This window comes from Heptranchias perlo, chromosome 4, assembly GCF_035084215.1.
Source record: "Heptranchias perlo isolate sHepPer1 chromosome 4, sHepPer1.hap1, whole genome shotgun sequence".
NCBI classification, from domain to species: Eukaryota; Metazoa; Chordata; class Chondrichthyes; order Hexanchiformes; family Hexanchidae; genus Heptranchias; species Heptranchias perlo.
In genome coordinates this window covers 57,503,552-57,527,379 of record NC_090328.1, presented here as the reverse complement: position 1 = coordinate 57,527,379, position 23,828 = coordinate 57,503,552, and positions in this window count along the sequence as shown.

Genomic DNA, 23,828 nt, shown 5'->3' with positions numbered 1-23,828 from the left:
ATGGCGTTAAACATAAAGTTAAACAAATATTTTGTATCTGCCTTCTCAGTAGAAGACACAAAAAGCATACCAGAAATAGTGAGGAACCAAGGGGCTAATGAGAGTGAAGAACTTAAAGTAATTAATATCAGTAGAGAAAAAGTGCTTAAGAAACTAATGGGACTAAAAGCTGATAAATTCCCTGGACCTGATGGCCTACATCCAAGGGTTCTAAAAGAGGTGGCTGCAGAGATAGTGGATCCATTGTTTATGATCTTCCAAAATTCCCTAGATTCTAGAATGTTCCCAGCAGATTGGAAGGTAGTAAATGTAATCCTGCTATTCAAGAAAGGAGGGAGAGAGAAAACAGGGAACTACGGGTCAGTTAGCCTGACACCAGTCGTCGGGAAAATGCTGAAATCCATTATGAAGGAAGTGGTAACTGGACACTTAGAAAATCATAATATGATTAAGCAGAGTCAATGTGGTTTTATGAAAGAGAAATTGTATTTGACAAATTTGTTAAGAGTTTTTTGAGGATATAATTAATAGGGTAAATGAAGGGGAACCAGTGATCGTAGTATATTTGGATTTTCAAAAGGCTTTCGATAAGGTGCCACACAAAAGGTTATTATGCAAGTTAAGGGCTCATAGGATTGTGGATAACATATTAACATTGATAGAAGATTGGTTAACGGACAGAGAACAGAGATTAGGGATAAAGGGGTCATTCTCAAATTGGCAGGCTGTAACTAGTGGGGTACCGCAAGGATCGGTGTCATAGAGTTATACAGCACGGATAGAGGCCCTTCGGCCCATCGTGTCCGCGCCGGCCATCAGCCCTGTCTACTCTAATCCCATATTCCAGCATTTGGTCCGTAGCCTTGTATGCTATGGCATTTCAAGTGCTCATCCAAATGCTTCTTGAATGTTGTGAGGGTTCCTGCCTCCACAATGTTGTGAGGGTTCCTGCCTCCACAACCCTTTCAGGCAGTGAGTTCCAGACTCCAACCATCCTCTGGGTGAAAAAGTTCTTTCTCAAATCCCCTCTAAACCTCCCGCCTTTTACCTTGAATCTATGTCCCCTTGTTATAGTACCCTCAACGCTACTTAGCTTGGGCCTCAGCTATTTACAATATATTAATGACTTGGATGAAGGGACCGAATGTTGTGTATCCAAGTATGCTGACGACACAAAGCTAGGTGAGAAAGTAAGCTGTGAGGAGGACACAAAGGGCCCGATTTTAGCACCCGCTACCGGGTGCGTTCTCGGCGGGGGGGCCCCGAAAATCCTGAAATCCAGGTGCGGGACCGGATCGCGCCTCGATCCCGCCCACTTACGGGTTCCCCGATGACGCGCCGGCGTGCGCTGGTGGGAATCCCACAGGCAATTAAAGCCAGCGGGATGCCACTTGAGAGTATTTACTTTGCTTGTTCAGGTCATTAACTGACCTGATTAAGGGACTGTGTGTGATTTTGGATAAACATGGGACTGTTTCACACACTGGGGGAAACACTCCCAGTTGAAATGGACGTGTTGCAGCTGTCAGCCTGTGGCAGCTGCAAAGGTCCATTTGACAGGTGTGGTGGGGGGAGACCCTCAGCCATTGCAGGAGGCCGCTCTGTCACTTGGGACAAAGTTTGGCCCCCACCACCCTCCTCCTGATGGTCGAAGTCACCAACCTGCACACTTAACCCGGGGTCCGGAGACATGTACCTACCTTGCGGACCCCCTCAGATGTACATCTTGCGGATGGGGGCCGCCGTACCTGCAGTCATGACCTCCTCGGAGGGCGAACAGCATCACCAGCCTCACCAGCCTCGCCATCCACGCCGTCCACCTCTGACACGTGGAGCTCCACAACAGAGTGCTGTGACACATCCACCTGTACAGCAGGAGGGAGGGCTACCGCAGAGAGAGATGCGTCGCAGAGGGCACTACCCTCGCCACACGTTCCACAGACCGAGGCTCAGCCTCCTGGACCTCTCTGAGCAGCAGTGCACACGGAGGCTCAGAGTCACTCGACATGTAGCCGTGGACATCTGCAGCCTCTTTCATGCCGAGCTGCTCCTGGCTGGCCCGTGCACCATCTTCCTACCTGTTGCTGTCAAAGTCACCACTGCCCTCAACAACTTCTCCTCTGCATCCTTCCAGGCTGCAACCGGGGACATCCCCAATGTCTTTCAGTCGTCTGCGCAAAAGAGCCCTGCAAATACACCTACACCCACTCTGCAGTGACACACTGGGTGGCATCAGTGCTGGGTCCTCATAGGGATACCCAGGAGTGGGCATTATTGCACAAACCGGACAGGATTCGCGAAGACATGGCAGTAGTGGTGCCAATATAATGTGTGATGTGAGTTGTTCTTTAATTCAATAGAAGTAAGAACCATGACAAACCCTCAAACACCCTTGTGCATCCCCTTCATGTTCATGACACGTTTACCTTATGCTGCCTACTGCACATATGATGTGGAGATGCCGGTGATGGACTGGGGTTGACAATTGTAAACAATTTTACAACACCAAGTTATAGTCCAGCAATTTTATTTTAAATTCACAAGCTTTCGGAGGCTACCTCCTTCCTCAGGTGAACGATGTGGAAGGCTACCTCCTTCCACATCGTTCACCTGAGGAAGGAGGTAGCCTCCGAAAGCTTGTGAATTTAAAATAAAATTGCTGGACTATAACTTGGTGTTGTAAAATTGTTTACTACTGCACATATGTGATGCATGCCCTGTGGCTGCAGCACAGGTGGTGGCAGGTTGAGTGAGGCTGGCCATGAGAGAGATGCACGAGAGGGTGAGTATGGGATAGAGCCATGAGATTGTATGAGGATTGGGCTGCATGGTAGTGGCGGGGTGAGTACTCGCGAGGTGAGTAGGTGCAGGTAAGATGAGGATGAGGTTTGAGTGGGTATGAGGGGTGATGTGACAGAGTAGTGTTGGCAGTGCTGAAGGAGATGTGGGGTGGGGGCAGTGTTGTGGCAGACGGAGTGTAGGGGAAAGACTACGTGTTCTCACTGTGACTGATCGACTGAGGTCATTGGAGCGCCTCCTGCACTGTATGCAGGTGGGCGATATGTTGGTGGCGCTGGTGACCTCCTCTGCCACCTCGAGCCAGGCCTTCTTGGTGGCAGAGGCAGGCCACTTCCTCCCGCCCGCCGGGTGGAAGATCTCTGTCCTCCCCCTCCTCCTCACCCCATCTAATGATACCTGGGGTGAGGCATCATTAAACTGGGAGCAGCCTTCCCCCTGGGCTGCTCCATGCTGTAATTTTTGCTGTTTGTGGCAGCATCTGTCAGTGGAGGACTGCCCCTTTAAATAGAGAGCCTCCAGCTGACAGATCTTACTGCGCATGCGCAGCCCGCCCGACGCGCAGATCAGCAGCGGGGAACCCGGAGGAGCAGGTAAGTGAATCCAATTAGTGTGTTGCCTGCTACGATCGCGTGGGAAACACACTAATTTCACCGGGCGCGCTGGCCCACCCGCCGAAAACCCGCACCCCTGGTAAAATCGGGCCCAAAGAGTCTGCAAAGGGATATAGATAGGTTAAGTGAGTGGGCAAGATGGTGGCAGATGGAATATAATGTGGGGAAATGTGAGGTTATTCACTTTGGTAGGAAGAATAGAAAAACAGAATATATTTAAATGGTGAGAAACTATTAAATGTTGGTGGCCAGAGAGACTTGGGTGTCCTGCTACAAGAAACACAAAAAGTTAGCATGCAGGTATAGCAAGCAATTAGGAAGGCAAATGGCATGTTAGCCTTTATTGCAAGGGGGGTTGAGTACAAGAGTAAGGAAGTCTTACTACAATTTTTTAAAAATTCATTCATGGGATGTGGGCGTCGCTGGCACGGCCAGCATTTATTGCCCATCCCTAATTGCCCTTGAGAAGGTGGTGGTGAGCCTCCTTCTTGAACTGCTGCAGTCCGTGTGGTGAAGGTTCTCCCACAGTGCTGTTAGGAAGGGAGTTCCAGGATTTTGACCCAGTAACGATGAAGGAACGGCAATATATTTCCAAGTCGGGATGGTGTGTGACTTGGAGGGGAGCGTGCAGGTGGTGTTATTCCCATGTGCCTGCTGCCCTTGTCCTTCTAGGTGGTAGAGGTCGCGGGTTTGGGAGGTGCTGTTGAAGAAGCCTTGGCGAGTTGTTGCAGTGCATCCTGCGGATGGTACACATTGCAGCCACTGTGCGCCGGTGGTGAAGGGTGTGAATATTTAGGGTGGTGGATGGGATGCCAATCAAGTGGGCTGCTTTGTCCTGGATGGTGTCGAGCTTCTTGAGTGTTGTTGGAGCTGCACTCATCCAGGCAAGTGGAGAGTATTCCATCACACTTCTGACTTGTGCCTTGTAGATGGTGGAAAGGCTTTGGGGAGTCAGGAGGTGAGTCACTCGCCGCAGAATATCCAGCCTCTGACCTGCTCTTGTAGCAACAGTATTTATATGGCTGGTCCAGTTAAGTTTCTGGTCAATGGTGACCCCCAGGATGTTGATGGTGGGGGATTCGGTGATGGTAATGCCGTTGAATGTCAACAGGAGGTGGTTAGACTCTCTCTTGTTGGAGATGGTCATTGCCTGGCACTTATCTGGCGCGAATGTTACTTGCCACTTATGAGCCCAAGCCTGGATGTTGTCCAGGTCTTGCTGCATGCGGGCTCAGACTACTTCATTATTTGAGGGGTTGCGAATGGAACTGAACACTGTGCAATCATCAGCGAACATCCCCATTTCTGACCTTATGATGGAGGGAAGGTCATTGATGAAGCAGCTGAAGATGGTTGGGCCTAGGACACTGCCCTGAGGAACTCCTGCAGCAATGTCCTGTGGCTGAGATGATTGGTCTCCAACAACCACTACCATCTTCCTTTGTGCTCGGTATGACTCCAGCCACTGAAGAGTTTTCCCCCTGATTCCCATTGACTTCAATTTTACTAGGGCTCCTTGGTGCCACACTTGGTCAAATGCTGCTTTGATGTCAAGGGCAGCCACTCTCACCTCACCTCTGGAATTCAGCTCTTTTGTCCATGTTTGAACAGGACTTTGGTGAGACCTCACCTGGAGTACTGTGTACAGTTTTGTTCTCCTCATCTAAGGAAGGATATACTTGCCTTAGAGGCAGTGCAACGAAGGTTCACTAGATTAATTCCTGGGGTGAGATGTTAAGGAGTAAGGAAAAAGATTAAGAAGCAGGACCTCATAGGTAGTAATCTCCGGATTACTCCCGGTGCCACGCGCTATCGAGTATAGAAATAGGAGGAAAGAGCAGATAAATGTGTGGCTGGAGAGATGGTGCAGGAGGGAGGGTTTTAGATTCCTGGGGCATTGGGCCCAGTTCTGGGGGAGGTGGGACTCGCACAGGCCAAATGGATTGCACCTCAACGTAGCTGGGACCAATGTCCTTGCGGGGAGATTTGCTCGTGCTGTAGAGGGTGGTGGGGGGGTGGTTTAAACCAATTTGGCAGGGGGATGGGCACCAGGATATAGCATTGGAAAGGAAAAACAAGGTGCACAAAGGATTGGGAAAGAAAGATGGCACTAGAGCAAGAAATAGTCCGGTGGTAGATGGGACCAGAGTAAGAGAGAGTACAAGAAAGTCGATGTTAGGTTTACAGTGCATGTGTGTAAACGCATGAAGCGTAGTAAACAAGGTTGGTTAGCTGTAGGCACAATTAGCCACATGGGAATATGATGATGTGGCAATAATGGAGACCTGGCTCAAAAAAGGGCAGAATTTGGTACTAAATATTCCTGGATACAAGGTGTTCAGGAAAGATAGAGAAAGGAAGAAAGGAGAGGGGGTGGCAGTATTGATTAAGGAGAATATTGCAGTGCTGGAGAGAGAGGATGCCCTGGAGGAGTAAAGGACAGAATCTATTTGGTTAGAATTAAGAAACAATAGAGGAGCCATTACATTACTGGGTGTATTCTATAGGCCATCAACTAGTGGGAAGGACACTGTTCACCTGAGGAAGGAGGAAGCCTCCGAAAGCTTGTGGAATTTAAAATAACTTTGTTGGACTATAACTTGGTGTTGTGAAATTGTTTACAATTGTCAACCCCAGTCCATCACCGGCATCTCCACAACATAGTGGGAAGGAGATAGAGGAGCAAATTTGCAGGGAAATTACAGAGAGGTGCAAAAGCCATAGAGTAGTGATAACGGGGGACTTCAACTATCCTAATATAGACTGGGATAATAATAATATAAGGGACAAAGAGGGGGAGGAATTTCTGAAGTGTGTTCAGGAGAACTTTCACAACCAGTACGCTTCCAGCCCAACGAGGAAGGAGGCATTGCTAGACTTAGTTCTGGGGAATGAGGCGGGCCAAGTGGAGCAAGTGTCAGTGGGGGAACATTTAGGGAGCAGCGATCATAGTATCGTAAGGTTTGGAATAGCTATGGAAAAGGACATGGACCACTCTAAAGTAAAGATACTCAATTGGAGGAGGGCCAATTTCAGTGGAATGAGAACTGATCTGGCCCGGGTAAATTGGAATCAAAGATTGGCAGGCAAAACTGTAATTGAACAATGGGCGGCCTTTAAGGAGGAAATGGTTCAGGTACAGTCTGGGTACATTCCCACGAGGGAGAAAGGTAGGGCAATTAAAGCCAGAGCTCCCTGGATGACAAAAAAGATAGAGAGTAAGATGAAGCAGAAAAAGGGGGCATATGACAGATGTTAGGTTGATTAAGCAAGTGAGAATCAGGCTGAATATAGAAAGTTCAGAGGGGAAGTGATAAAGGAAATAAGAGGGGCTAAGAGAGAGTATGAGAATAGACTGGCGGTCAACATAAAAGGGAATCCAAAAGTCTTCTACAAACAAGTTAACAGTAAACGGGTAGTAAGAGGAGGGGTAGGGCCAATTAGGGACCATAAAGGAGATCTGCTCAAGGAAGAAGATGCTGCCAGAGTCTCGGTAAAGGAAGATATAGTTAAGATACTGGATGGGCTAAAGATTGAGAAAGAAGAGGTACTAGAAAGGCTAGCTGTACTTAAAATAGATAAGTCACCTGGTCCGGGTGGGATGCACCCTAGGATGCTGAGGGAAGTAAGGGTGGAAATTGCGGAGGTACTGGCTATAATCTTCCAGACATCCTTAGATACGGGAGTGGTGCCAGAGGACTGGAGAATTGCAAATGTTAGACCCTTGTTCAAAAAAGGGTGTAAAGATAAACCCAGCAACTATAGGCCAGTCAGTTTAACCTCGGTGGTGGGGAAACTTTTGGAAATGATAATCCGGGACAGAATTAACAGTCACTTGGACGAGTGTGGATTGATTAGGGAAAGCCAGCACGGATTTGTTAAAGGCAAATCGTGTTTACCCAACTTAATGGAGTTTTTTGATGAGGGAATGGAGAGGGTAGATGAGGGCAATGCAGTTGATGTGGTGTATATGGATTTTCAAAAAGCATTTGATAAAGTGCCACATGGTAGGCTTACTATTAAGATTGCGACCATTGGAATAAAGGGGGCAATAGCAACATGAATATAGAATTGGCTAAATAACAGGAACAGAGAAGTGGTGAATGGTTGTTTTTTGGACTGGAGGGAGGTGTACAGTGGTGTTCCCCAGAGGTTGGTGCTGGGACCACTGCTTTTCTTGATATATATTAATGACTTGGACTTGGGAGTACAGGGCAAAATTTCAAAATTTGCAGATGACACAAAACTTGGAAGGGTAGCGAACAGTGAGGAGGATAGTGATAAACTTCAAGAGGATATAGACACTCTGGTGGCATGGGCAGACACGTGGCAGATGAAGTTTAATGTGGAAAAATGCAAGGTGATGCATTTCGGTAGGAAAAATGAGGAGGGGCAATATAAACTAGAGGGCACAATTATAAAAGAGGTAGAGGAACAGAGGGATCTGGGGGTATATGTGCACAAATTGTTGAAAGTGGCAGGGCAGGTTGAGATAGCAGTTAAAAAAGCATACAGGGTCCTGGGCTTTTTAAATAGAGGCATAGAGTACAAAAGCAAGGAAGTCATGATGAACCTTTATATAACACTGGTTTGGCCACAATTGGAGTATTGTGTCCAGTTCTGGGCACCGCACTTTAGGAAGGATGTGAAGGCCTTAGCGAGAGTGCAGAAGAGATTCACTAGATGATTCCAGGGATGAGGGACTTAAATTACGTGGATAGACTGGAGAAGCTGGGATTGTTCTCTTTGGAACAGAGGAGGTTGAGAGGAGATTTGATAGAGGTATTCAAAATCATGAAGGTCTAGACAGAGTAGATAGAGAGAAACTGTACCCATTGGCGGAAGGGTCAAGAACCAGAGGGCGTAGATTTAAGGTGATTAGCAAAAGAACCAAAGGTGATAGGAGGGAAAACTTTTTTACATAGCGAGTGGTTAGGATCTGGAATGCACTGCCTGAAGGAATAGTGGAGGCAGAATCAATCATGGCCTTCAAAAAGGAACTGGATTAGTACTTGAAACAAAAAAACGTGCAGGGCTACGTAGATAGGGCGGGACAGTGGGACTAGCTGGATTGCTTTGCATAGAGCTGGCGTGGACTCGATAGGTTGCATGGCCTCCTTCCGTGCTGTAACCTTTCTGTGATTCTATGATTCTCTGAGACGGTTGTCCTATGCGGAGAGGTTGAGTAGAATGGGCCTATACTCTTTGGACTTTAGAAGATTGAGAGGTGATCTCATTGAAACATACAAGATTCTGAGGGGGCTTGACAGGGTAGAGGCTGAGAGGTTGTTTCCCCTGGCTGGAGAGTCTAGAACTAGAGGGCATAGTCGCAGGATAAGAGGTTGGCCATTTAAGACTGAGATGAGGAGGAATTTCTTCACTCAGAGGGTTGTGAATGTTTGGAATTCTCTACCCCAGAGAGCTGTGGATGAAGAGTCGTTGAGATAGATAGATTTTTGGACTCTAGGGGAATCAAGGGATATGGTGATCGGGCAGGAAAGTGGAGATAAGGTTGAAGATCAGCCGTGATCTGATTGAATGGCAGAGTAGGCTCGAGGGTCCGTATGGCCTACTCCTGCTCCTATTTCTTATGGTTCTTATGTAAAGCCATGTTCTCATACTATTCTAAGGGTGCATTCACACTACAGCTAGCATTCTGAGATGGATACCTGTAGTTGAAGTTCCAGCTAGATTTGCTCTGATTTTTGGTTGCAACTTTAGTTATCCTATTTGGAGTGAACTTGATGCATTTGAGGACTTCCTCCAACAAAACTGAAGCTTCTCTTCCCACCCGTACGCCTTCACCTCTAGAGTTCCCCAAGGATCTAGCCTTGTCCTCCTCTTCCAAACCTACACGCCTCCCCTCATCTATAGTGGCAGGGTCAGCCTTCATGTGTATGCTGATGACATCTGGTCTACCTCTCCACTACTTCCCTCAACCCCATGACTGCGACTATGCTGTGAGAGTGCCTGACTGACATTGTCATGGATAAGTCAAAATAGTCCTCCAACTGCACAGTGGGAAGGCAAAACCTGTGGAGGTTAACAACAAGTATGCTGATTTGTCAGTAACTCTTTCCCTTTTTATGTATTCTTAATGATTAGATGATGAATAGGTCATGCCCAGGCAATCTTCAGGGTCTGAGCTTTCCACTAGCTAAAAAAAAAACTTTTAGAAGTCGCCGTCAGCCAAAGAAAGATCATTATTTTAAAAAGTTGCTCCCATCCGTAAAATAAATAATGGAAACCAGGAGGGAGAAATGGTAAGGAAAGAATCTTTTTTTAGATAAATAAGATATACAGAAGTTAGTGAAAGAATAAAAATAGACAGAATGAAGAAAAAGGGATAAGGGTGAGCAGAATTAGTGTTTCATTTTTTAATGTTTGATTTAAACTGTATTCCAAGTGTTTATTTTTGTAATTTGGGGTTAATATTACAGTAATAAAGCTGCTCCCTTAAATTTGACTAGCTTTATTACTGTAACATTAATGTTTGTCACAGTATGTGAACTGTAAAATTTACAAAAGAGAAATGGCTTGCTCATGGAGATACTGGGGGTAACCCCGAAAACGGGCGCTGGGATCCCAGTGCATGATTAACCTGTGCCTGATCATAGCGATGCAGGCAGCACATAACATTTGTGCTGCCTGATGATTTAAATGATTGCTATGTGCAGCCAGCTGTGATTGGCTGCACGCACCAGCAGGGGGCCCTGATAACGGGAGTGGCTAGCACTACTTAAAGTTCACGAATATGGACGAGTTGAGATGTGGAGCACGTATCGCGATATGCATGCAGTCAATGGCAGCCTGCACCTCTTAAAGGGGAGGTGCACTGTGGCTGCAGGAAGTCCTTTGGGAAATAATTCTATACTGGAAGATAGTGAAGAATGGCTGTGTGTGAGAGAGCGTGCACCAAGGTTCTCAGACGGTGCACTAGAGGCCTTGGCGGAAGAGGTGGCGGCACGGAGGGGTATCCTATATCTGCAGGGTAGCAGGAGCCCTCCAAACAAATGCTGAAGAGGCAGTGGAAGGAAAAAGCGGACGAGGTGAATGCCAGGAGGGTCACACCACGCACATGGATGCAGTGCAGGAAGAAGTTCAATGCTTTGACACAAGTGTTCAAGGTGCGTGAGTTCAACTGTCAAGTGGTGTATCCTACCAACTGCAACAAATAACCACATCCACTGCTCCACGCAGTACATCCCCGTCACTCACCTACCAACAAACTCTTTCAATCAATCTGCAACCCTTCGAATCAGATGCTGCATCTCACTCTCACACATTACCATTGTTGCAAGCCGCACACTCATAACTCACAGGTCACACACACCGGCAGCTATTCAACCATGACAGTCACATCTTGCAGGACACTCACTAAGACATTTCCCTCTTTCTTGCAGGAGACGGTGGTGCACAACAGTAGTCAGCAGGAAAGAACTGGAGGAGGACAGGCACGCCTACACAGCCTCACCCCCATGGAGTAGACAGTGCTGTCCATCATTGTGCAGGCCGTCGCTGCGGCCGTGATCTCTGGCGGTGCTGGAGCTATCAATGATGAGGGTCTCTGCATATCAAGTCCTCCTTCTCGCTTCCCACCTCTCCCTCAGCCCACAATCTTTTCTGACTCACATGCTGCAGATGGTGTCAGCACGAACGTCTTACTTTCTCCTCTCCCTGCACCACAACTCAACCCCTGTCCCTTTGTCATTTAAGATATCCAAGAACTGGGTACAGTCAAAGGAGGCAGAGGAAGATGACAATGATGATGCAGACACACTGTTACTCACAGCCACCAGCTCAGATACTGACACTGCGCGTACTTTAGAGGCTAGGATAGAGGAGGGATCTGCACACAGTGAGACACCAGGCACAAGTGCACAGGAGTCAGGTCTGGGGGAATGGATACCTCAGGTGCCAGCTCGCCGGAGGGCTGTACACTAGTTCTGCTGCAAAGGAGTCAGATGATGACTTCATTGGGCCTGGCTACAGAAAAAGGCTTGGTGCACTAGCGAGCCTGCCAGTAAGCCTGCACACAATGGCAAGTAAAATTCGCGCCAGACAAGTACCACCTACAAGACGCACTGCAGCAACTCGCCAAGGCTTCTTCGACAGCACCTCCTAAGCCCGCGACCTCTACCACCTAGAAGGACAAGGGCAGCAGGCACATGGGAACACCACCACCTGCACGTTCCCCTCCAAGTCATACACCATCCCGATTTGGAAATATATCTCCATTCCTTCATTGTTGCTGGGTCAAAATCCTGGAACTCCCTTCCTAACAGCACTGTGGGAGAACCTTTACCACACAGACTGCAGCGATTCAAAAGGGGGGCTCACCACCACCTTCTCAAGGGCAATTAGAGATGGGCAATAAATGCTGGCCTTGCCAGCGATGCCCACATGAACGAATAAAAAAAAAGGGCATGGAGGAGTCCAGTTCCAACTTGGCACAGGGCTTTGCACAGAGCTTGGAGCCTATCATTTCCCACATGGAACGGGTGGTCACCTCCATCAGCACAGCTGTGGAACCCACCATGATGCAACATCTGAAGACTGATGTCACAGCTTCCATTGCATTGCAAACATCTGCCATCCAAGGTCTGACTGCTGCATTTGGAGCTCAGACTGTTGTCTTGGAAGCTCAGACTGCTGCGTTACAGACTCAGACTGCTGCTTTCGTGGCTTTGGGTTCCACTGTGGAACGGGGCTTTCAGGGCATCACAGCAGTCCAGCAATCTGTTTTCCAGCAGATCACCAGGATTGCTGAGGGACCGCCTTGGTAGAGTGGCAGTGGCGCCATGGAAGACGAACCTGCCGTCCTCTCTCCGGATGACAGCGTTCCTGCTCCCACCACTGTCACTCCGCCAGTGCCCTTGCTGTTGTCTGTCAGCCAGCCAGGCCAGACTACTGCAGCCCAAGTCAAGATGGTGCAGTCTGAAACCGGGCCCTCCCGGCCCAGAGCTGCTCGAGGTCATCCTCCAAGGCCATCTGCACTCTCCTCCATTGAAGGTCAGCAGCCGTCCACCACCCATGCTCCACTGGGGATGCACCTCGTAGGAGCACTAGGAAAGGAAAAGGCCACGAACGACAGGCACTAAGGGAATGTACAAGGGTGAATAATATCAGCTTGTTTGAAACATTTCATGTGTAAATCTATAAATGTGGTTATGAATTTGTATTTGGTGTTGGTTTTCATTTCTGCGATGAGCTGTGGGAGGAAGCAATGTGTAAGCATAAGGAGGACGATTTGATGGTCATGTGGGAAAGGAAAGGCAAGGAGTGTGGGACTGTTGATGAATGTGGAGGTGTCGTCGAGGTTACTGGTATCGCTCATTAATAATATGATTGTGCAGAACGCTGGCAGACAGGGCCTGTCTACCTTATTGCCTCCCTGCCTCCTTCTCCACTTCCTCCTCCTCTTCTACTTCCTCCACCGTCTCTTCCTCCTCATCCTCTGCCTCTTGCTCAGGTTCTCGCCTGATAGGCGGTGGCAAGGGCTGTCCCCTCTTAATGGTGAGATTGCAGCATATAATGACAAATCTTGATACCTGCTGAGCTGAGTACTGCAACGCTCCTCCAAAGTGGTCCAGGCAGTGGAAGCGTTGCTTGAGGATGCTTATGGTCCCGTGAGGCAGCATGGCTCTCATTGTACGCTTGCTGTGCACGTGTGCGACCATTCCAGATCGGAGTCATGAGCCACCTCATGAGGGGATAGCCTTTGTCATCCAGTAGCCAGCCTTTGACTTGCCGTGCTGGTTGAAATATAGGTGGCATGTTGGACTGCCCTAGAATAAAGGAATCATGACTGTTGCCAGGATAGCGGGCATTGACCTGCATGATGCAATGCGCTGAGGGAGTGGAATCCCTTTCTGTTCACGAATATAGACGAGTTGAGATGTGGAGCACGTATGGCGATATGCGTGCAGTCAATGGCATCCTGCACCACGGGGAAGCCTGCAAAGCGAACAAACCCTTGTGCTCACTCATGCTGCCTGTCAAGAGGGAACATGATTAATTTGTTTCTGAGTGTGTACAGAGCCTCAGTGAGCTCCCTTATACAGCAGTGCATTACAAACTGCAAGATGTTGCTTATATCTCCAGCAGCAGCCTGAAAGGAGCCAGAGCCATAAAAATTAAGTGCCACGGTTACCTTGACAGCCACAGACAATGCTGTTCTTGTCCTGCTCCGAGGCGGCAGTTGTGGCTGCAGCAGTTGACAAATCTCACTCATGACCTCTTCAGTGAACCGCAGCTGTCAGATGCACCGGTCGTCACTGAAGTTGAGGTAAGAGAATTGGTCCCTGAAGGCTCTCGTTGGATATGGCCTCCTGCTGAGCGCCCTGCTCCCCATCCTCCTCCTCCCTATTCTGGCAGCTTGTCCTGCTCTGCGTGGCCTCTATGCATGCTCCCAGTCATGTTTAAATCCCAGAGGGAGCCCGAGCAGCCCACCCATTTCTGGAAGCAACTTTGGTCAGCACACTATTTTAAAAGACCAGCCAGACCACTCTCTATAGAGTATTGCAACTTTCTCCAATATGGGAAACTTCCACAAACATGCAAATTGTACCAGCAGACAGAATAACTAATCCAGCAACCAACCTGTAATTCCTGCATGCTCCCTTTAAATAGCGCTGCTGGGGGGTCCTACATGCCGTTTAAGTTCTGTTCAGTTGTGCAAGGTTAGGACAGTGCGTTTGCTGGAGTGTGGAGATCCAAAATGCCACTGGTTGCTTCAAATCGGCATTGCACACTAAATTACATCATAATCTCCCTACTCTACATGCTACTGGCGTTCGTTAGGTGCACGTGCGCAACCACCTTTACCAAGGTGGCGTCCTGCGCATTTCACATCGGAAGTGTGCGTGTGCATCTCGGACACCATTTTCAGGGCTTAGGAGTCTGCATAGCGCCTACAAAACAGGCGCTACATGGCCCAATTTTGCCCTTCTCTGGACCTATCAAAGAGTTCATTTTGAATTGTCCAGTACCAATAGTAAGTATTATTGTCTTTTGCAAACATCACACAAGAGAAAATTGAGAGATAAAAATTGGTGAGGGGACAAAAACTGGGACTTTCTGCAACTTGATTACATTTAGTTGATGGTTTCCTAAGTGGAGTTTAGCAAACCTCCATTTTACTGGTGGGTATTTTATAGAATCATGGAATCATAGAATGGTTACGGCACGGAAGGACGCCTTTTGGCCTGTCGAGTCCGTGCCGGCTCTTTGCAAGAGCAACCCAGCTAGTCCCACTCCCCGCCCTTTCTCTGTAGCCCTGCAAAATTTTTCCCTTCAAGTACTTATCCAATTCCCTTTTAAAGGCCATGATTGAATCTGCCTCCACCACTCCCTCAGGCAATGCATTCCAGATCTTAACCACTCGCTGTGTAAAAACGTTTTTCCTCATGTAACCTTTGGTTCTTTTGCCAATCACCTTAAATCTATGTCCTCTGGTTTTTGACTCTTCTGCCAATGGGAACAGTTTCTCTCTATCTACTCTGTCTAGACCCTTCATGATTTTGAATACCTCTATCAAATCTCCTCTCAACCTTCTCTGCTCTAAAGAGAACAACCCCAGCTTCTCCAGTCTATCCACGTAACTGAAGTCCCTCATCCCTGGAATCATTCTAGTAAATCTCTTCTGCACCCTCTCTAAGGCCTTCACATCCTTCTATTCATCCTTTCCGACTGTTCCAGATTTTTATTCCAACATTATTTTCACCACTAACACTGAAATGTTGTTTTCTTGCCCTCTTACCTCATTGTATTCAATTTAGGCATGGTGCATATGAATTAGATTGAATCCACAACTAGCTACAAGGTTAGAGCTGAATATTACTCAGTACACAAGCAACAAAAGAATAGACCTGTCTTCTTGAGGGTCATACCTGCACTCTGTGGCTTATTCTCCAAAGAAAAGTGAAAAGACTGTGGATTACAAAGGCTGCAGTGATTGATGATACTCAACATTCTTGCATTAAAAGCAACTGCTGACAGGGAACATAAATTCTTGGATCCGCCACACAGCTTTTTCATACTCACAGAGCACTGAAAGTGAATTCTAATTTGATGGATTCTATTTGGTGCCTAAAAAATATTATATGCAATTTATATTGGCTTTGATATATAGCAGCATTGAGTCTGATCAATGTCAAATGTATGCATTCCCGTGCAGTTGTTTTGCATAGCTCGTACATTGATCAATAACTAGCACAGAGAAGATAACCTACCACTTTCCAGAGTCTCTAGTCTATTATTTGAAGCAATTGCTACACAGTTGTTTACATCACAAATCTATTGAGCTGTGTAAAATTTTTAGGGCAAAGACATACATCCTATCATTGAAACAGTGCACATAAATTCTATTAAAAGGGAATTAGGCAGTTGTTTGAAAAAAGAGAAATATTAAAGAGTAGGAGAGTGGGAATAGACTATGTGACTCCTGTGGACAAAACAATGGTGTAGGTTTGATGAGCCAAAGGGCCCATTTCTGTGCTGTAATATTCTATTGTAAACAATTTTACAACACCAAGTTATAGTCCAGCAATTTTATTTTAAATTCACAAGCTTTCGGAGATTTTCTCCTTCCTCAGGCAAATGTTTCAAGAGCAATATTCTATAATAGGGGTAATATTCTATAATAGGGGTACAAGTTCCTCGGGCCTCAGTATCATTACTGGGCATGGTGCCAGCACCTGTCGTGCCTCCACGGGCAGCTTGCCTCTTTTATATAGATATTTTTTGGGCCACTTGCCTCGCTGGCAGAGGCCCAAATGTAAGTCCCGGGGTTATGGGGAGGGTGGAGTGGAGTGGTAGTGTGATGTGGGGAGCGATCACGAATACTGTTGAGTTGGGGGAGAGCTCCTGTTCCTCCTGACTCCACAGCAAAGATTTCTGAATTTAAAAAATTAAAAAATAAACTTACGTTTCATTAGTGGCCGCTGGAACCGCTGTAAAATTGCGAGTGGAGCAGGCATTAGGCCCCTCATTTACATATGTAGGGGCTTACTGCCTGTTTTAGGCGGCTGCCAGGAATGCCTACAAATAGGCCCGATTAATTTAGCAGTGGTTCAAATGCACTCGCAGATTGGGCGCAGACCGTCCCATTGTTAAATTTGTCCTCGCTGAGCCTGTTTTACGCCCATAATACAGGCTTAACACATACCAATCTCTACCCCTGTGACTCTATGACTCACAGTATTACTATAGTTCTCTGGTATTCCACCTGCTTTGTAGTTTGTAAAATCTAGATGCTTTTTAATATCATAATTATGCTTATATGCATATTCAGTACTGTAAAAGAAATGCAGTAATTTAATGTTTCCGTTGCATTTTATATTAGAGTGCTACTTTAACAATGCAGGAATGGACTTACGGAAATACGTAAGAACATAAGAAATAGGAGCAGATGTAGGCCATATGGCCCCTCGAGCCTGCTCCGCCATTCAATAAGATCATGGCTGATCTTCTACCTCAACTCCACTTTCCCGCCCGATCCCCATACAAGGGTCAAGTGCAAATTGTTTCTGTTCATGACAGCATTGACCCCATATTGTTTAGGAAGGAAGTTGGAAAACCACACTGGTTTCAGATTCTGATACTAAACATCAAGTTGGTTCTGTGTCAATTACATATGTGCAAAAGCCTTGGGGATGTAAATTTTGCTATCTTATAATGGAGAAGGTGAAAGAGAACAGGATAGGTTTAATGGCAAATAAAGCCTCAAGCACGGAACATTTCCAAGTTCACTGTATTGTGATATGCTTTTTCAGAAGACAGTCACATCAGTTTCCCCAGGGGACGATGTGAACTGGCATTTTTTTTTGTTACAAACAAATTGCTCTGGAAGTAGAAACCTTAGAATTGGAGAAAGTAATAATTTTAAAAAGTGCATCTAATTGACACACTGTGTCAAGTACAACAAGTACAATTAGCAAAAATGTCCCCTATGAAATTGTCTGTGACCTCAGGAAGTCGCACATGGAACTGCTTTTACTGAGTACAGTTCAAGGCTCCAGTGTGTATAACTTAATATTACAAGACTTTTCTGTGGTTTTCAGTCTTGATATTGGCAGTTAATGTTGTCTTGCTGGGTTAATGTTAAATTATATTTGCTCAGTACAAGAATTTATAAACTGGTGCAGGTAGATCATAGAAAAAGCAGTAAATAAATTAACTTATCAAGAAGTTGCACAGAAATTGAAAATAATTTCATTTGAAAGTAATCTTTTAAAATTTTCTCTCCAGAATAAAGACGTAAATGTAATAATCTGCGACTCCATTGTTCCACTGGTAATGTCATCACTCTAAACACATGCCCTATTGTGCTTTCACAATAGAACTTCTGTAAAAGAATTACATTAGTGGTAAATTTTATGCCCATCAAAGTGAGGGATATCAGTGCTGGGGAATAGAAAATCATTCCAATGTTGGCTCCTAGCGTCAGCACTGAGCACTCCCACCGAATGCAGGGCTAAAGTCCCTGTTGTTCTGCTCCAACATCGAGTCTTATTCCCAACCTTCGAACAGCACCTTCGATTGCACCAGTATAGTTAACCCATGGGTTAACACCTCTGCCAAAATGACAAAGAGAGGAATTTCAGATCTGTGTTAAGCATTTACTCATGAGTATCCCACAGGGTAACTTAAATTATCGTTACATATTTCATAAAAATGATAATCTTTGATATTCCTGAATGTACTCAGCAACAAAGTAGTCGTGCACTGAAAAAATGTTGCTGACCTTGACTACCTACTCAGTTCACAATCAAGTTTTACAGCAAATATTTCATTGTTAAAACAAAACTGTCAATAGTGCTATATACACAAGCAGAAATTGATCATGTTATCATCTGTCCTCATTAATTGGATATTTCTTCGATATACAGAAGTATTTTCATTTTTATGGGAGTGGAATGAATGGTCAACTTTGTTCTTATTTTTTAAATAAAACCTTGCATCAGTTGCATGCTGCAGATGGGCAGAAATGAGCAGCTGCAGCTGCCCAGCCCATCATGGTGCAAATGGCAGGAGCAGAAGTAAAAATAATTTCATACGTACTTTAATCGGTGGAACAATTAAAATCTGAATAATTCTACTGCAGATTATGGCAATTAAACCATTCAGCTCCTTTAATTCTGTATTCCAGCAATTATTCACACTCCATTCTATTCTGGAGTATAACACTGCCATTTATCACTTATATTCATTTAATTAGAAATACAAAAATATGCTAACGTTCCTATCTAAGTTCCAACTATTTTCAAGCATATTGGGATTTTCTATGGGGCTAATTAAAAGCTACTTTTCCTATTATTTCTTGCCAAGTGTTAACTATGTGAAAATAAACTTTTTTGTACAAATTAATGGAATGATAATTCAACAATAAGGCTTCAAAAAAAACTTTTGTCCGGTTTATCTTCTATATCCTTCCTCTACTCCTCCTCTCCTGAAAATGGCAACTTATGCTAGGTTACCATTTCACAGGCACCAGCCCAAGTCTTCACCCAAGTGGTCTTTCTTCGTGTATGAGCCTGGACAGGACTTTTTGACCCTGGAACTGACAACAGCTGTGATTGATCCTGCTCTCACTTGACTTGTACTTGTAATTCCAAGCAAGGGTTGCTGGTTGGTCATAGGGAACAAGAAACCTGGCTTATTTTCCCCCTCCATTGCCTGTGGATACTTTGGCCCTTTGGCTACACCCTCACTGCATTCTGTTGAAATCAGCTAACTCAGCACAGGCCAGGGATGGAAGTTGATTTTAATGCCTCAGCTGGGCAGTTACCCACTGTCTCATCTCAGGGAGAAAGAGGAGGGAGGAGGTTAAGAAAGAGTACAGTTCCTGCCAGATACATCTTTCGAGTTAGAAATATCAAACAACCGATAAGAAAGCTTAAAATTTGCCTGCAACTAAACTCACTCTTTTGCTACCACAACAGACCTTGCATAACAGTTCAGACAGTTGGGGGTAAATTTTTGTCTTCACTGTATGGGTGGTTATTTAGTGAAGTGGATGACCCACCCGTCATAGTGGTGGTCCTGATCCTGATGGGGGAGACACTGCGCCAGATTACCGCACATGAGGTGAAGATGAAAATTTATCCTGTGCTTCCTGTTTTTCATCAAAGGGCTTGTGAACATTTCTGGGTAACACACATCTTGCTGGGCAATAAGGCCACAGTGTTAGAGAGAAATATTGCAGCAATCTTTGACTGCTCCTATCCCAAAGGTACTATGACCTTTTGTTAAATTTTCCCTGTTAATAAAGTTGATGAAGAGCTGCACAATTCTTGAAATATGTTGCGGCAATGGACTTAACGATGATTTTTTTTTCAATGTCCAGATAAAGGCCCCGATATCAGTGGGGAGGCGGGATGGCAGCGGAGAGGCGATTGGGCGCGTCAGTAACCCGCAAAATAAAATCTGTCCATTCCCCACGCGATCGTGGGTAAATTGGAGCCACTTAACGTGGCTTCTGGGTTTGCCGTCAGAAAGCTGAACAGCGAGCGGACTGCGCACCCACATCATAGGCTGACAGCTCTATTTAAAGGGGCAGTCCTCCAATGACTGCTCCTGGAGCAAAAACCCGTTAACCGGTGACTTCCGGTCAACATCGGAACGAATTCAAACCGGTTCTGGCCAGTTCAGACCAGTGACTGAACTCCAGGTCACCTCAGTTCAAAAGGCCAGTGTCTTTGTTAGCACTTCGAATTAAGCTCAATAGGTTTCTGCAGCCTCTGGCCAACAAACCCAAACAGCACAATGGAGCAGCACAGGGAAAAGGCTGCTCCTAGATTTAGTGATGCATCACTCCAGGTGCTACTGGATGGGGTGAGGAGGAGGAAGGATGTGTTCTACCTGGCGGACAGGAGGCAGTGGCCTGGCTCTGCCACCAAGAATGCCTGGCTCGAGGTGGCAGAGGAGGTCACCAGCAGCAGCACCATCTCCCGCACCTGAATTCAGTGCAGGAAGTGTTTCAGTGACCTAACCAGGTCAGCCAAAGTGAGTACACTTAATCATTCTCCTACATTCCGTCTTCCACATCACCGCCCACACCCCCCAACTCATTCTGCACTGCCAACACTACTCTATCACATCACTCCTCACACCCACTCAAAGCTCAACTTACCTGCACTTCCTCAGCACTTCCTCACCTCCCCTTACTCACCCCACCACTGCCACTCAACCCAATCTTCATACAATGTCATGGCTCTGTCTCATACTCACCTTCTGATACATCTCTTTTACGGTCAGCTGCACCCAAACCAATGCATTCATCGGTTGGCCACGTCACCATCACTCACTCATGCGTCTATACTTTCTCCCCTCATAGGAGAAGAGAGCCCAGAATGCACGGGAGAGGGCGAGGACCGGAGGGGGTCCGCAACAGATAGTCATCCTCACTGACATGGAGCAGGAGGCGCTGGAGCTGAGCCACACCCTCGAGAGCCTGTCCATCGGGGATGCCGAGACTGGCGCCCGACAAACCTCGGGTTCTCTTATAGGGCCTTCAGAGATCGCTGTGACGGCAGAGGGCGATTCCTCAGAGGACCTGCCGGCCTCTGAGGGGGCACCGTCACATCTAAGCGAGCCATCCACCAGCGCAGATACACACCCCTCGGTGGGTCCCGGTCTGCAGTTAGTTGGGGTCGCACACGGTGAGTCACCACACACATGTGAGCACGAGCAGACACTGGTGGCAGGGGCAGCCGTGGAGAGTCTGCGTCGGTGGGAGCACTCTTCTCCAGGCTCTGCTCAGCTGGAAACAGATTCTGAACCCTGGGGGCCATCCTTTAAAAGGAGAATGATCGAGGGGCAGCAGCACATTTGCGAGGTGCTGGAACAGGTGCCACGCGCACTCTCCACAATCGCGCAGAGGATGGAGGAATCCAACTCCTGCATGAGTGGAATGGTGGTACAGGTAAAGGAGGGAATCACTGAGATAGTGTCACAGGGACATGAGGGCATCTCTGAGATAGTGTCACCGGTAAATGCGGGAATGTCTGCGATGGAGGGAAGGCTCGCCTCCATGGAGCTTCAAACACGGCTCACAAATGAGTGCATTCAGGCCCTGACAACGGCCGTTCGGACTCAAGGTGAACAACATTCTGCCGCCTTAAACAGGCAGGCAGATACACTAGCACTGGCCTTACAAGGCTTCACACCTGTCCTCCAAACTGTCGGTGCAGCAGTGGTGTGGGCCTGGCCCAGGGGAGGGATGATGGCGAAAGGGGACATGGAAGTGGGGACGCCACTCAAAGCGCTCCCACGTCTCACCCGTTGCCTCCCTCTCAACCAGTACCCGCAATGCTGCCTCCTCTCCAGGTGGCCGAGTCTGCCCCGGCACAGGTGCAGGTGGAGCAACCTTTGGAGGAGCCCTCATGGGCACCGAAACCCAGAGGGTGTAGGTCCAAAGCATCTAATCGATGAGGGTATGAACAAGAGCAACCTGCCACTACCTCTGCTGCAGCCACAGAGGAGGCACCACGTTGAAGTAGTCAGAAGCGAAAGGTGAAGTTTTTGTAAGCACGAAGGGGATGTTTGATGGTTGGTCGTGTTTTTTATTTATGTTTGCTTTTTAACTTTTAAACTTTTAAACTCACATTAAATCTTATTATTGTCACCACTACTGCCACGTCTTGGCCATTCTTGACTGGCTTCTGTAATAAGTCCCTTTCATGAGGTTCACCATGAACGCCCACACTTGGGTCACTCTACAGTGGGCGTATGTGTAGTTGCAGGACTGTTTTGTGCAGGGAGGGGCGGGACTGGTTTGGGTGCTGCTCTATCCAGGTGGTGAGGACTGGACTCTTCACACTGTCTGATGTTAGGAGAACTGTTCACATATCAGTGACTCCCTGGCCTTATGAGCAGCAAGATGAGCCGCTGTTCTGCCCATGGGTTGCTCCTGCTCCTCCTCCTCCTCCCCCACTGCCTCCTCCTCCTCCGCCTCCTCCTCCTCCTCCTCCTCAATGTGGATGGCAGATGTGGATGGGGCTTCCTCAAGCGGCACCCCTCTCTGTTGTGCCATGTTGTGCAGGACACAACACACCACTATAATGCATCCCACTCTGTCTGGTGCATATTGAAGCGCTCCCCCAGAATGATCAAGGCACCTGAAGCGCATCATGTACAGCCCTACAGCATGCTCATTTGTAGATGTGGCTGTCATTATATCGACACTGTTGCTCGTTGGTGAGGTTCCTCAGAGGTGTCATGAGCCTCGTGTGCAGGGATTATCCCTGAGGAGCCAGCCCTTACAGGTGTTCGGTGCGTGGAAGAGGGGCGGGATGTTGGACTCCCGGATGATGAAGGAATCGTGACAGCTGCCAGGGTATCTGGCGCACACATATAGGAATCTCTTGCGGTGGTCACAGATGAGCTGAGTGTTTATGAAGTGATAGCCCTTCCTGTTGATGAGCAGTCCTGGCTCATGTGGAGGTGCTCATATTGCTAGATGGGTGCAATCGATTACACCCTGCACCCGTGGGAAGCCAGCCACAGCGTGGAATCCCACTGCCCTCTCCGACTGGCTGAGGTTGTCCATGGGGAAGTTGATATAGTGCGAGGCCCTGCGAAACAAGCCGTCGGTGACCTGCCTTATGCACTTGTGTCCAGACGACTGAGAGACCCCGGTGATGTCCCCAGTGGCACCCTGGAATGATCCGGAGGAGAAGAAGTTGGGGACAGTGGTGACTTTGACAGCAACAGGTAAGGAGATGCTGCTCGGCCCAGCCGGGAGCAGCTCGGCATGAAGGAGGCTGCAGATGTCCGCGACTACCTGGTGACTGACTCTGAGCCTCCATATGAACTGCTCCTCAGAGAGGTCCAGGAAGCTGAGCCTCGGTCTGTAGACCCTGTTGCAAGGGTAGTGCCTCCTGCAACATCACTCTCTCTGTTGTTGCCCTCCGTGCTGTTGTGCAGGTGCCTGTGGCGCAGCACTGTGTTGTGGAGCTCCACGTGGCGGAGGTGGACGCCATGCGTGGTGAGGCTGGTGATGTTGGTCGTCCTTGGATGAAGTGGTGAATGCAGCCATGGCGCCCCCCCCATCCTGACGGTGAGTTTGAGAGGGTCCGCAAAGTAGGTAAATGTGTTTGCACAGCAGGGTTTTGGGTGGAAAGTAAGAATTTTGAGTGAAAACACAAAGGTCTTGCAGCCAAAACTTTGTCTGAAGTGACAGAGTGCCCTGCTGCATTAAATAACGTTTTCTCCCCACCTGTCAAATAATCATTTGAATCTCCCACTGGCTGCTGGCTGAAACACGTCTGCTCCAACAGGGAGTGTTTTCCACAGCAGGGGAAACACGCTGAGGTTCCTTCAAAATTGCACCCCTGCCAAAATGTCTACTCATTCAAGTATTTCAAGTACTTTAACTATCGGACAAACTATACAAATTATCATCCAGCCGGCTTT